Here is a 13,504-nt window from a genome sequence, read left to right as displayed (position 1 = left end):
AAATAGATCTGCTCGCAGCAGAAAGGCCAGTAGTGGGTCAGAACCTAGTTTTCAGAGAAGCTAGCTGTACCGTGGCTCTTTAACTCAGCGATGGTATTAGCATCCCATTTCTGGGTTTCCCAACCCACCACAGAGTGCAGCCATGATGATAAAGGAAGGATTTCTATTTAATGGGACTGCAGCAGAGGCAGAGTCGCTGAATTCTACATTGCTTCCTGAGGCATCAACAACCACAGGAATGGAAAGGAGATCTGGGAAGGTTTCCGAAGGGTTGCTGAATCTTCCATGGAGGCCCTACTTTGGGAAATGAAGGACTGAAATGAAGTGCTGTTTCCCAAGATTGGGAGGAAGAGTCCAGCCTCTCAAACCAAGCAGATATGATTGGAAGTGGCCGAGGAAGTGAGCATTAGGACAGTGATCCCCCAAACCTCGATACAGAGTCCCCAGAGGTTCAATGACCTCATGAGGGCAGGAAAGGTGAGTGACATCCCAACCTCAAGTGCCAAGTCTGACACTCTGACTTTCCCAGTATTCTCCTTTATAGCAATCTTCAGACCAGTACACCTTGCAGCTCCACTCATTCCTCACTCTCCAGGCACCTCCCCACACCCCCATCTGAACAGCCAACACTCACACTCACCCGCATCTTATTGCCACTTCATACCCACGCCTTACAGTCAACCTGAATCACTGGTGTTATTCCCTCCTCTCCACACAATCCATTTCTCACACTGATAACTATCTGCTTTCTCTCCTTGCAGGAGCATACAACTCCACAGAGAGACAGAGAGCTGGGGGTGACCCTTCAGTGATAGCCATCTTGATGGCCACTGCCAGTGCGTGCCTGCCTGGTCCACTGGGAAGGAGGTCTTGTTTCTCACTATGTATCGCGCAAAGTTATGAACAGGCCTAAGGGCATCATTTCTGGCCCTGAAAAGTGCCCAATTTACCTCAAATTACCCTGGAAGGGTAATGTATCCCAAAATTTGAGGAACAGGTGAAGCGAGCTGTTTCACGCTGCTACTATGCAGTTGTCACCACTAACAGGATGCTGCTATCAAGCCAAAAAGACATCCTGCCTATCACACAAATGAGTAATGTGATATATGAATTTTGATGCCAGTGTGATGCTAGGTATGTAGGCCATACGTCCTGAAGACTGGTGGATCGTATCAAACAACCTTCCGCTGTTCGTCAAGGTACAGGCCGTACCCAACTAGCCCGTGTTTGCAAAACTCAAAACACAGTGTCCAACATTAGATGTGATTCTGTGATTGGACAACATTTGCTAAATAATACTCAGTGTGCTAAGAATTACGCTGACAACCAATTTAAGATTGTCAGTATGGTTCACAGTGTGGTGCATTTGCACTTACTGGATATTAATTATATTAATACACAGGGCCCTGTTCTTTGCAGACAGAAAGAACATGTACACACATAACACCTGTTTCGGTTAAACAAAATAAGTGACAGTCATTCGCTGGTTCATTCCTCAGGGCAATGCCTTGATCAATCAGAGTCAAGATGCCTGGTTTAAATTTCAAACAAAGCTTGACAGTTAACTGTCAGTTACCATAAAATGGTGCATTCTCCATGGCAATACCGCTACCAATCAGAGTTCACTTGCCAACCAATCAGCACTCTCTTCTCATGCCGTATAAATTTGTTGCCTTCCCTTACGTTGGTATTCTTGCAGGTTGTCCTAATGATTCCAAGATGAAAAGCTTCAACAACATGTCTCTATTTTCAGCAATACTCAAATTAATATTCTATTACTACTGAGTACTTCTTAAACCTGCTATAGAACATCAATCAATGCAAGTGTTAAGTGCTGCCCTTTTTTAAGTTGCATCTATTTTTCTATGATGCATTCACAGCTAGGACCAACTCAACAAGACTGATTGAAGCCCCTAAACGTAAGGATTCCATTAGACATCATTCAACCAGCAAACTTCATTTCATTTGTCCTTGAGATGTTTGTGACACCAACAAGGCAGAATTTATTGTCCACGGCTATATGCCTGGATGGCATTAAGAGTCAGCCACGTGGAGTATATGCCAACTATATTTTAAATTAATTTTAATTTCAGATTGAAAACATCAATTTATAAGGAGAAAGGCTTAACATGTCTATATATATATGTGGACAACTGCTTTGTTCATTATACTTAAGTAGTTTTTTTGCATCATATCGTACGTAGGTATAAATAATTTAATGTACAAGCACCAGTTTACACAGTAATTTAAAATGCATAAAGAGAAGGAATTGTTCATCAGGTTTTACATAAAAGACATGGATTTGTGCTGTGCCTGCAAAATTGTCCAGGGGATTATTAATCTTACAAACCACTCACAAGCTGCTTCCTCAGATAGAAGTCGTCCTCCATATATAACCCTTGTCTGTGCATGTTATTTTTTTTACTATAGCAGCTTAGAGAATTTCAGGATGCTTTTCATCTTCATAGAATCATGGAGCCTTACAGCACAGAAGGAGGTCATTCAGAATGTCATGCCCATGCTGGCACTTTGAAAGCGGTGCCGTGCTTAGTTCCACACCCTTGCTTTTTACCCCTATTCCTTGATGGGCTGAATGACCTCCTTCTGGTGCTGTAAATGACTTTATGGGAGGAATTTTATGCAGTCAACCATGACGGACTTGGTGGCGTGCGGAATGATATAATTAGGTGGGAGATGTTTTTCCGGATTCCCAACGGCGGGATATTTTAGAGGAATTAAGTCGGCGGGTTTGTGGTGTTCCAGGGCCCCTACAGAGGGTGTCACGAATAATCGTTGTCTGTTGTGCCTTGCACAGCCTTGCAATTAGGCGCGGCAATATTCTGCAGGCGGAGGAACAGGAGGAACACCAGTCCTCCTCAGATGAGGATGACTATGAAGAGGGTGAGGAGGAGGACAACAATGACAATGCCGTCATCGATATGAAGGCCATGGAGAGACATGCAAGGGACATCAGGGAGAACCTCATTTATACATGTTTCAGACAACAATAAGCCACATCACCAAAGAACTTTGGGAGGAAAAACATAACAATTCCCCACAGAAATTCTCTTTTGCATGAGGTTTTATTCATCTCTGCAGTCTTAATGAAGCATTATTGCACTTTCATGTGATTGGCATTTGAAATCATCTATGGGCTACAATGAATACGAACATACGAATTAGGAGCAGGAGTAGGGCACTCGACCCCTCGAGCCTGCTCTGCCATTCAATAGGTTCATGGTTGAACTGATTACTCCACATTTCCACCTGCCCCCAATAACCTTCCACCCCCTTGCTTATCAAGAATCTAACTACATCTGCCTTAAAAATAGTCAAAGACTCTGCTTCCACTGCCTTTTGAGGAAGAGAATTCCAAGACTCACGGCCCTCTGAGAGAAAACATTTCTCCTCATCTCTGTCTTAAATAGGCAACCCCTTATTTTTAAACAGTGACATCTAGTTTGAGATTCTCCCATAAGGGGAAACATCCTTTCCACATCCACCCTGTCAAGACCCCTCAGGATCTTATGTGTTTCAATCAAGTCACCTGTTACTTTTCTAAATTCCAGCGGATACAAGCCTAGCCTGTCCAATCTTTCCTCGTAAGACAGCCCACCCATTCCAGGTATTAGTTGAGTGAACCTTCTCTGTACTACCTCCAGCGGATTTACATCCTTCCTTAAAAAAAGAGACCAGTACTGTACACAGTAATCCAGATGTGGTCTCACCAATGCCCTGTATAGCTGAAGCATAACCTCCCTACTTTTGTATTCAATTTCCCTTGCGATAAATGATAACATTCTATTAGCTTTCCTAATTACGTGCTGTACCTTCATACTAACCTTTTGCGATTCATGCACTAGGACACCCAGATCCCTCTGCATCTCAGAGCTCCGCAGTCTCTCACCATTTAGATAATATGCTTCTTTTTTATGCTTCCTGCCAAAGTGGATAATTTCACACTTTTCCACATTATACTCCATTTGCCAGATCTTTGCCCACTCTCTTAACCCATCTATATCCCTTTGTAGTCTCCTTATGTCCTCTTCACAAGTTACTTTCCTCCCTATCTTTGTGACATCAGCAAATTTAGCAACCATACCTTCGGTCCCTTCATCTAAGTCATTTATATAAATTGTAAAAAGTTGAGGTCCCAGCACAGCTCCCTGTGGCACACTATTCGTTACATCTTGCCAACCAGAATTTGACCCATTTATGCCTACTGTCTGTTTCCTGTTAGCTAGCCAATCTTCTATCCATGCCAATATGTTACCCCCTACACCATGAGCTTTTATTTTCTGCAATAACCTTTGATGTGGTACCTTATCAAATGCCTTCTGGAAATCTAAGTACAATACATCCCCTTTATCCACACTACACACGACTACACACCACTAACTTATGACTGTAGAAAACAAAAGTAAGGCATGACTGTATTGGAAAAGGTTATTAATCATGAGTAGGGAAATCGCCATCGTTGAAGAGTGAAGGCTCAAATTCCAATGAGATATGGCCACTGGACATTTCCTGAGATGCTTTTCAAGCATCAATGTGTTTCTGGCACAGACCTCCAAAAAATTTCTTTGTATCCATCTGTAACCAAGCAAATTATTACTGGGGGTGGATCAAATTTTACATGAAATAAAAATGTTTCAATGCATCTTTGCAATCATGACAATTTGTACAGTGCCACCTTCGTAATCAAAATTGTTTCAATTTCCTTTTTCTCCCACTATGTTTAGGTGCTACCCTGTCATTAGCAGCTGAGGTGGAGACAATCTGTTCAGTGCACTGCTCCATTGCTGTGGATGACCATGGCTGGCATCTCTGGAGGAATGGGGCCTTGACGGCTCCATCCTACTGGGGGTCTGCAGCAATGGTGCTTGAGTATCCCCTGAGTGCTCGCCTGCTGCAGGTAAAGGGGTCAATGTCGGCAGGGAGGATGAGATGCTGCTTACTTTGGAGGTTTCCTGAGAGAAAGGCCTTAGAGCAGCTGGCATGCATTGCTCCTCCATCTGTATGCATGATGGTATCTGCCTGTCTCCCTGAGAGGAAGGAGCACCTGGAGGGAGGTCCAGGTTCCTCGCCCCCTCTCGCTTAGACGCTGCTGCATGGAGCCCATGACAACAGCGATAGAGTGCAGGTCAGATTTCATATGGTTCGAGTGCTCAGCCAAACTCACTATGGAGCTCACCAAACTCTCAATCAAGGAAGCCATATGCTCAAATGCCTGGGACATGGCAGACATCATGGCTTGCATGGACTCCTCCACGGCATGTGCAAAGCCACGCATGACCTCAGGCATCTCTGACATATTTTCTACATGACTTTGCTGCACATCCAGCAGACTCCTCATAGCTACAAACAGAGGATCATCAGAATGGGACTACGCAGGGGCCTTGTCTTCAGCAGTCCTCTGATTGTCAGGCGACCTGGTTGGCACAAGGTCCCTCAGCTGCTAGCATGTGGCTGTGTTGTGACCACCAGCTAGTGATCCAGATTCTAATCGTAACCACCACCCACCCCCCCCCCACATACCGTGTGGATGTATCTGCGCTGGTGGAGGTGGAAGAAGAGGCAGGTGATGGTGCACCCTCTGGGGCATTGGCTTCTTCTTCCTCCCCAGAGGAGGATTCTTGGGCCATGTGGTCTTCTGCGACTCAAGTGCGGGCACCTGCAGTGGAGACACAAACAGAGGCACTTTAAGCAGGTGCTTCACATGAGTTCAAACTATTTCCTTCAGTTTCCACATGTGGCTGCAAGAGCTTGTGGCACTGTACCCATGTTCTATGAGTTACCCCAGGTTCAAGACCTCCTCCGCTACCCCTATCCAGGCCACTTTGGTGAGACGAGAGGGGCTTCTGACTCCATCTGCAGGGAAGAGGACCTCCCACCTTTCCCTGATGGCCTGGAGGAGAACCTGCAGGGAGGCATCACTGAACCATGGGGCAGGACACCTCCTGCTTGCTGCATGTCATTCACTTTGGCTGATGGAAAAATAAATGATATGAAGTTGGTGGTGACTTTCACAAAATCAGGGAGATAACAACATATGATTGAAGTGAAAGCTTCAATTTAAGTTAGTCTGAAGATACTTACATGAAAGGAAGGCTGTTGATCCTTGAGGCTGCAAACATAGAGTGTTTTATATCTGTGACGAGCATGGTGCTTGGGGCAGTGACGGCGGGTTCCACCAATGAAAGGCTACACCTGCCGCGTGATCCCACGTGTTCCCCGTGCCCGACGCTGCATGGCTAATTTAAATACACAATTGTGTGGGAAACGTGATTTGTGGTGGGAGCGGAAGTTACAACAATTTCCGGTCCCGCCGTTGGGAACGCCATGGCACTCATAAGATTCCACCTTATGACTCTCAATGACTCTATAATTTCCTCATTCTCAAGTGCCTGTCCAACTCCCTTTTAAAATTACTTATAGAATCAGATTGCACCACCTTTACAGTGGAACATTCCAGATTCTGACGCAACTCTGAGTGAAAAGAGAAGTCTCCTCATCTCCCCTCTAGTTTTCAAATGATTTTAAATCTTTAATCACTGGTTATTGGCTTACTTGCCAAAGGAGACAGCTTTTCTCTATCTACACTACCAAAAGCCTTCTTCATCTTGAAAACCTCTAACAGGCCACCTCTTAACCTTTTCCATTCCAAGAAGAACATTATCACATCTATCTAATCATAGCCAGAGAATCGCCAATGCTGCTTCTCCTCCCATTCCCACACAATTGCCTCTGATGTCCCCCAAGGATCTATCCTTGGCTGCCTCCTATTTCTTATCTACATGCTGTCTCTTGGTGACATCATCCAAAACACTAGATTAGTTCCACATGTATGCTGATGACACCCAGCTTTACCTCACCACCTGTTCTCTTGACCCGTCTACTGTCTCTAAATTGTCAAAAGAAATTTCCTCCAATTAAATATTGGGAAGACTGAAGCCAATGTCTTTGGTTCCTGCTACAAACTCCATTCCTTCGCCACCAACTCTATCCCTCTTCTCGACAACTGTCTAAGGCTGAACTCAATTGTTCACAATCTTGGTGTCATATTTGACCTTGAGATGCGTTTTCAACCATATAGTGCGTAGTCATGAAGACCGCCTATTTTCACCTCTGTAACATCTTCGACTCCACCCTGTCTCAGCTCTTCTGCTGCTGAAACCCTCATCCATGTCTTTGTTAGCTCCAGACTTGAGTATTCTAACACTCATAGATGACCTCCCACATTCCACTCTCCGTAATCTTCAGGTATCCAAAACCCTACTGCCTGTACTCTAACTCGCACCAAATCACATTCACCAATCACCCCTGTGCTCGCTGACCTATACTGACTACCAGTCAAGCAATGCCTCAATTTTAAAATTCTTATCCTTGTTTAAATAATTATTCCATGGCCTTGCCCCTCCTATCTTTGTAATCTCCTCCAGCCCAACAATCCACCAAGATAAAAGCAAAATACTGCGGATGCTGGAAATCTGAAACAAAAACAAGAAATGCTGGAATCACTCAGCAGGTCTGGCAGCATCTGTGGAAAGAGAAGCAGAGTTAACGTTTCGGGTCAGTGACCGAAGAAGGGTCACTGACCCGAAACATCCACCAAGATATCTGTGCTCTATTAATTCCGGCACTTTGAGCATCCCAGTTTTAATCACTGCACCATTGGTGGTCTTGCCTTCAGCTGTCTGGGCCCTAAGCTCTGGAATTCCCTCCTTAAACCTGTGTTTAAGTGGCTCTGTGCCATACGTTGCTTTATAATGCTCCTGTGAAGTGCCTTGGGACATTTAATTACATTCAAGGTGCTATATAAATGCAAATTGTTGTTGAGAACAGCCTTAACATTTCAACCTCTCCACATCATTTAAGTCCCTCATCCCTTTCATCAGTACTTTTGTGAATTTGTTTGCTAATACAGTTATGGCAGAAATAATGTTTTTGTCAGTTTTTTGTGTCTTCGCTTTGCAGACAAAGGGCTGGATTTTATGAGCCCCTCTGAGGGAAAATCGCGACAGGTGACAGGGGCGGGTGCGGGGGGCCCGTCGCCACACCATCGCCAAGCAATTTTACCAGGGGCCGGATAGGCCGATGATGGCCTTCCCGTTCGGAGGGAAATTGAGGCCCTTAAGTGGCCTATTGACAGCAAATTAAGGGCCTCCTTCTGCTGCATTTGGCTGGCAGCTGTTGGAGGTGGGATCCCAGTCTTTAAAGGGACAGAGATCCCAGCGCCAGAAACTTGCCCGCCAGAACAAAGGAGGATCATGCCGGGGTGGGGGACGTGGTCGGGGGGTGCACCAAAAGGCTGAGGCGGGGCTTTCCCCACATTTTCAGCCCGGCTCCGGGAACCCCGCCATCTCCACAAGATCGTGGCCATAGTTACAGAGTCTGGCTCAGATGAGAGTGTTATGGGATATAATTCCTGCCAATTGTGTCATTCCAAACTTTTGTCACAAGACCCTCTTGATGACTGTGTTGTTAGCCTAGGTATTCACTGTTTTGATGCTAATTAATTTATTTATGCTGGTTGTAATAAAAAGTGTTGAGAGAGTTACTTAAAGTGTCATTGAGAAAACTATCCAACTGCTAATTTTATTGTTTCCTGTCCACATTGAAGAATTATCACAAACAAGTCAAATTTTGATTCCCGGTTGGGGGGAAACTATAAAAAGTAGTGTCCCACTGATTATTGTTGACACCCCTACTGTTTCTAAACTACATTAATGACTCAGATTCTGAAATTTTATGGAAACTGATGAGGTTTGCAGATGGTTTTAATCTAGGAAGTCGGCAGCTACATCTAAAGGAGCAAGCAGGGAAATAGAGTTAGATAACATCTACAAATGGGCAAATCCATGGTGGGTGAAATTCAATCTAGGCAAATGCAAAGTGCTACACATTGGAAGGAAAGATGAGCGTTACTAGTATATCATGGATTGTGCAGAAACAGCTCAAGGTGCAATTGCAGAACCTGTGGCTTATAGTAAATTCTATACTTAATGTCAGATCTCCATGGGACAATGATAACTAGCGTGAATGGAATAAATAAAGAAAGACTTGCATTTATATCGTGCCCTTCACAACCACCAGATGTCCCAAAGCACTTTACAGCCTCTGACGTACTTTTGAAGTGTAGTCAACGTTCGAAAGTAGGAAATGCGGCAACCAATTTACACACAGTAAACTCCTGCAAAACAGCAATGTGATAATGACCAGACAATCTGGGCTGGATTTTAAAGGGTCTCCGATGCCAGGAGTGGTGCTGGCGGGGCGGGGGGAGGTGGATGAAGATCACAACAGATTAGGCCCACCACCGACCCTCACGCTGGCAGGCTTCGTCCCGATCTCAGTGGAGGCGGAGAGGCCTCCTGGTGACCGCCGACCGCTCGGCAACGGGACCACGATTTCCATATTGAAATGAACTTACCTACCTGAATTAGTGAAGGTCCCGTCACCTCCTTTTTTGCCGCACCGATCTTCATTCGCGTGGCTGGCAATGCCGTGCCTTCGAATCCACGTTCGGGGAAGCAAGTCGCGACTCCTATGGGGAGGGGAGATGAGTTACTTTACTCAGTGCGGGGGTGGGGGGGAGCAGGGTCAAACTCTTTGGATTAGTTGGGGGGGTAATGGGAAGTGTTAAGGACAAAGGGTCTGAATTTTGGAGGGGGGGCAAGGTCATATTTTGATGGTAGGTATTCCAGGTTGGGGGGCAAGGGCAGGAATGATGTGTAATGCCATTGGTGGGGGGGGGGGGTACGGTAGGAGAGGCATGGAAAGATTTATTAAATTATTTACAACAATTTGTACTGCATTTTACCTTTAGAAATTCAACCTGTAATTTAGGGATCTAAGCCCTTTAAAAATGTCGCTGGCGCCTATGCATTGGCACTGGACACTGTTGCTGGGGACTGCTCGCCCGCCCCCTCCACGGTGTCAGGAGGTGGGGGGTAGCTGCCCGAGCCATGTTAATGAGCCCCCACGTTTGGAATCGTGGTGGCTCCGCAACATGGGCCCCTAGCGTGCGGGTCGCAAATTTTTCCACCCGCTGCCTATTTCAGTGCTGGGCTTTTAAAATGCAACCCTCTGTGTTTTCAATGTTGATTGAGGAACAAATATTGGCCAGAACACTGGAGTTAACTCCCCTGCTCTTTTTCAAAATAGTGCCAAAGGATATTTTACAACCACTTGCAAGGGCAGATGGACCTTTGTGTAACATTTCATCTGAAGGATGGCATCGCTGACAGTGCAGCACTCCCTCAGTACTGCACTGAATGTCAGCTTTGATTTTTGTATTCAAGTCCTTGAACCTTCTGACTCAGAGACAAGCGTGGTACCAACTGAACCACAGCTGACGGGTTCTGAATCTAAATATTTAAATCAATAAAATGAATAAATTTAAATCAACTTAACAGCAATCTTCCGGGCCCGCCACGATTTTCGGAGCAGCGGTTGTAGTCCAGCAACTTTAATTTCCCGTCTCGGGAAAGCAGGCCTGACACTAGTGGGGAGGGGGTGAGGAGTTAAGATTTCTACTGCTGGGGCAACGTGGTCAAATAAGCATCATCGGTGTGGGGGATGGTGGGAAGGTGTGAACTTTCAAATTTTTACAGTCGGGTGGGCGGTGCGGGGGGGGGGGGGAAGGTCAGAATTCAAAGCTAAGTGTTTTTTCCGTGTGAAGGACAAATACTTACTGTAATTTCTTTTGGGGGGTGGGGTGGGAAAGGGGCGTAACAATTTTATCCATTAAATTTTTGGGGGGGATAACTCTTTAAAAATTTAAATATACCACCAGGGCTGGCTACCCTTTGAAAATGGTGCCAGCACCTGCACACAGGCAGATGAACCCATTGCCAGCATCGGACAGCTTGCCGCCTCCACATGATTGGGGAGGACGGGCCAATCCGGCTATTTAAATGTGCCGCCGCGTGACCCACGCATGCGGGCCAGCGTATTTTGTGCCCGCCAGTGACAGCAGTACCGGGTTCTTAAAATCTAGTCCTTAGAGTCATTTACAGCACAGCAGGGGGCCATTCCACCCATCGAGTCCATGCCAGCTCTCCACGGAACTATGCAGTCAGTCCCACTCCCCAGCTCGATCCCTGTATCCCTGTATCCCTGGAAGTCTATTTCTCACAGGTGGCCTTCCAACTTCCTCTTGAAGTTGTTGATCATCTCCACTTCCACCAAACTTGCGGGTAGCTTGTTCCATGTCATTACCATTGGCTGCGCAAAAAAGTGCTTCCTCATATTCCCTCTGCATTTTTTGCCCTAAACTTTCAATCTGTATCCCCTAGTCCTTGTGCCATTTGTTAATGGAAACAGGTTTTCCTTGTCTAACTTATCTAAGCCTGTCATAATTGGTACATTTCTATTAAATCTCCCCTCAATCTTCTTTGTTCTAAGGTGAACAAACCCAACTTTTCCAACCTAACCTTGTAACTAAAATCCTCCATCCCTGGAACCACTCTGGTAAATCTCCTTTGTACCCTCTCAAGAGTCCTCACATCCTTCCTGAAGTGTGGTGACCAGAATTGGACATAATACTCCAGTTGAGGCCTAACCAGAACTTTATAAAGGCTCAGCATAACTTCCCTGCTTTTGTACTCAATGCCTCTATTTATGAAACCCAAGATCCCATATGCTTTACTAACCACTCTATCAATATGTCCTGCCACCTTCAAAAATCTGTGCAGATGTATCCCCAGGTGCCTTCTGTTCCTGAACACTTTTTAGAAGAGTGCCATTAAGTTTATATTGCCTCTCCCTATTCCTTGTGCCAAAATGCATCACCGCACACTTGTCGGTATTACATTCCATCTGCCACCTCTCTGCCCATTCTACTAGCATATCTATGTTCTGTTGCAGGCCTTCCAGATCATCCTCACTGTTTGCTGCACCTCCACATTTGGTGCCGTCAGCAAATTTTGAAATTTTATTCTGTATTAGAATATCCAAGTCATTTATATATAGCAAAAAAGCAGTGATGCAGCACTGACCCTTGGGGAACACCACAGTCTACCATCCTCCAGTCTGAAAAGCAACCATTTACTGCAACCTGCTGTTTTCTGTCCTTAAAACAATTTTTTATCCAATTTATCCTATTCCATGAGTCTCAATTTTGTTAACCAGCCTTTTATGTGGTACCTTATCAAATGCTTTCTTAAAATCCATATAAACAACATCCACTGCATTCCCTTCATCTACCTTCTCTATTACTTCATCAAAAAATTCAATTTGACTAGTCAAGCATGATCTGCCTTTGATGCTGGCTATCCTTAATTAACTCGAACCTCTCTAAGTATCTATTGATATTTTCCCTGATTATTGTTTCTAAAACCTTACCTACCACAGATGTTAAATTAACTGGTCTGTAGTTTCTAGGACTGTCCATACACCCTTTCTTGAATAAGGTTGTCACATTTGCCGCTCTCCAATGCTTTGGCATACCCCCCCTATCCAGGGAAGATTGGAAGATTATGGCAAGCCCTTCCACTATCCCAACCTCCATTTCCTTTAGCAACCTGGGATGCAAGCCATCTGGACCAGGTGACTTATCTACCTTAAGCATAGCCAGCCTTTTTAGTAAATCCCCCTCTCAATTTGTATCCTATCCATTGCCTCTACGCTCTCTGCTTCTATTGATATTTTGTCAGCCTCCATTTACTTAGTGAACACTGATACTCAGTAAGTATATTAGCCTTGCCCTGCATCTCTAAACGTATATTACTCTCTCTGTTCCTAATAGGCCCCATTCCTCCCCTTACTACTCACTTACTATTTACATGCCGGTAGAAGATCTTTGGGTTCCCTTCGATGTTGACTGTCATTCTATTTTCATATTCTCTCTTTGCCAGTCTTATTTTCCTCTTTATCACCCCTCTCAACTTATTGTATATGGCTTGGTTCTCACTTGATGAGTACACCCTCTTTTTTTTTTGTTTCATCATCATCTCTATCTCCCTCGTCAGCCAAGGAGCCTTGTTTTTGGTTCCTCTACCTTTCACCCTTGTTGGAATGCTCATGACCTCTTTCTTAAAGATAACCCATTGCTCTGACACAGCTCTTCCTGTCAGTCTTTGGTTCCATTCTACCCTGGCTAGAACCCTGCTCATCACATTTAAATTAGCCCTCTTCCAATCTAGACACTGTACCTTATTTTGTTCCTTGCTTTTCTGCATTACTAATCTAAACCTTATGTTATGATGATCACTCTTATCCTAGTGCTCCCCCACTTGGCCCATTTGGTCCATCTCATTTCCCAACACCAGATCTTTTCTGGTTGGTCTGAGAACATACTGATCAAGGAAGCTCTCCTGAACACATTTTAGAAAATTCTCCCCCTCTTTACCCTTTACGCTAAAATTATCCCAGTCGATATTTGGGTAATTAAATTCCCCCAATATCACCACGCTATAGTTCTTGCACATCTCTGTGATTTCTCTGCATATTTGCTCCTCTAACTCTCACTATTTGGAGGCCTATTGAATACATCTAGTGG

At 44.8% G+C, this 13,504-nt stretch overlaps 1 protein-coding gene across 6 annotated transcripts in view; it reads left to right on the top strand.

The window, feature by feature from the left end:
• Positions 1–13,504, top strand: part of ano3 (anoctamin 3) — a 628,446-nt gene that overhangs the window by 346,178 nt on the left and 268,764 nt on the right. The window lies entirely within an intron of this gene.

This window comes from Heterodontus francisci, chromosome 14 (assembly GCF_036365525.1).
Source record: "Heterodontus francisci isolate sHetFra1 chromosome 14, sHetFra1.hap1, whole genome shotgun sequence".
In the NCBI taxonomy this organism is placed as follows: domain Eukaryota; kingdom Metazoa; phylum Chordata; class Chondrichthyes; order Heterodontiformes; family Heterodontidae; genus Heterodontus; species Heterodontus francisci.
This window is presented reverse-complemented; position numbering and strand designations above follow the sequence as displayed.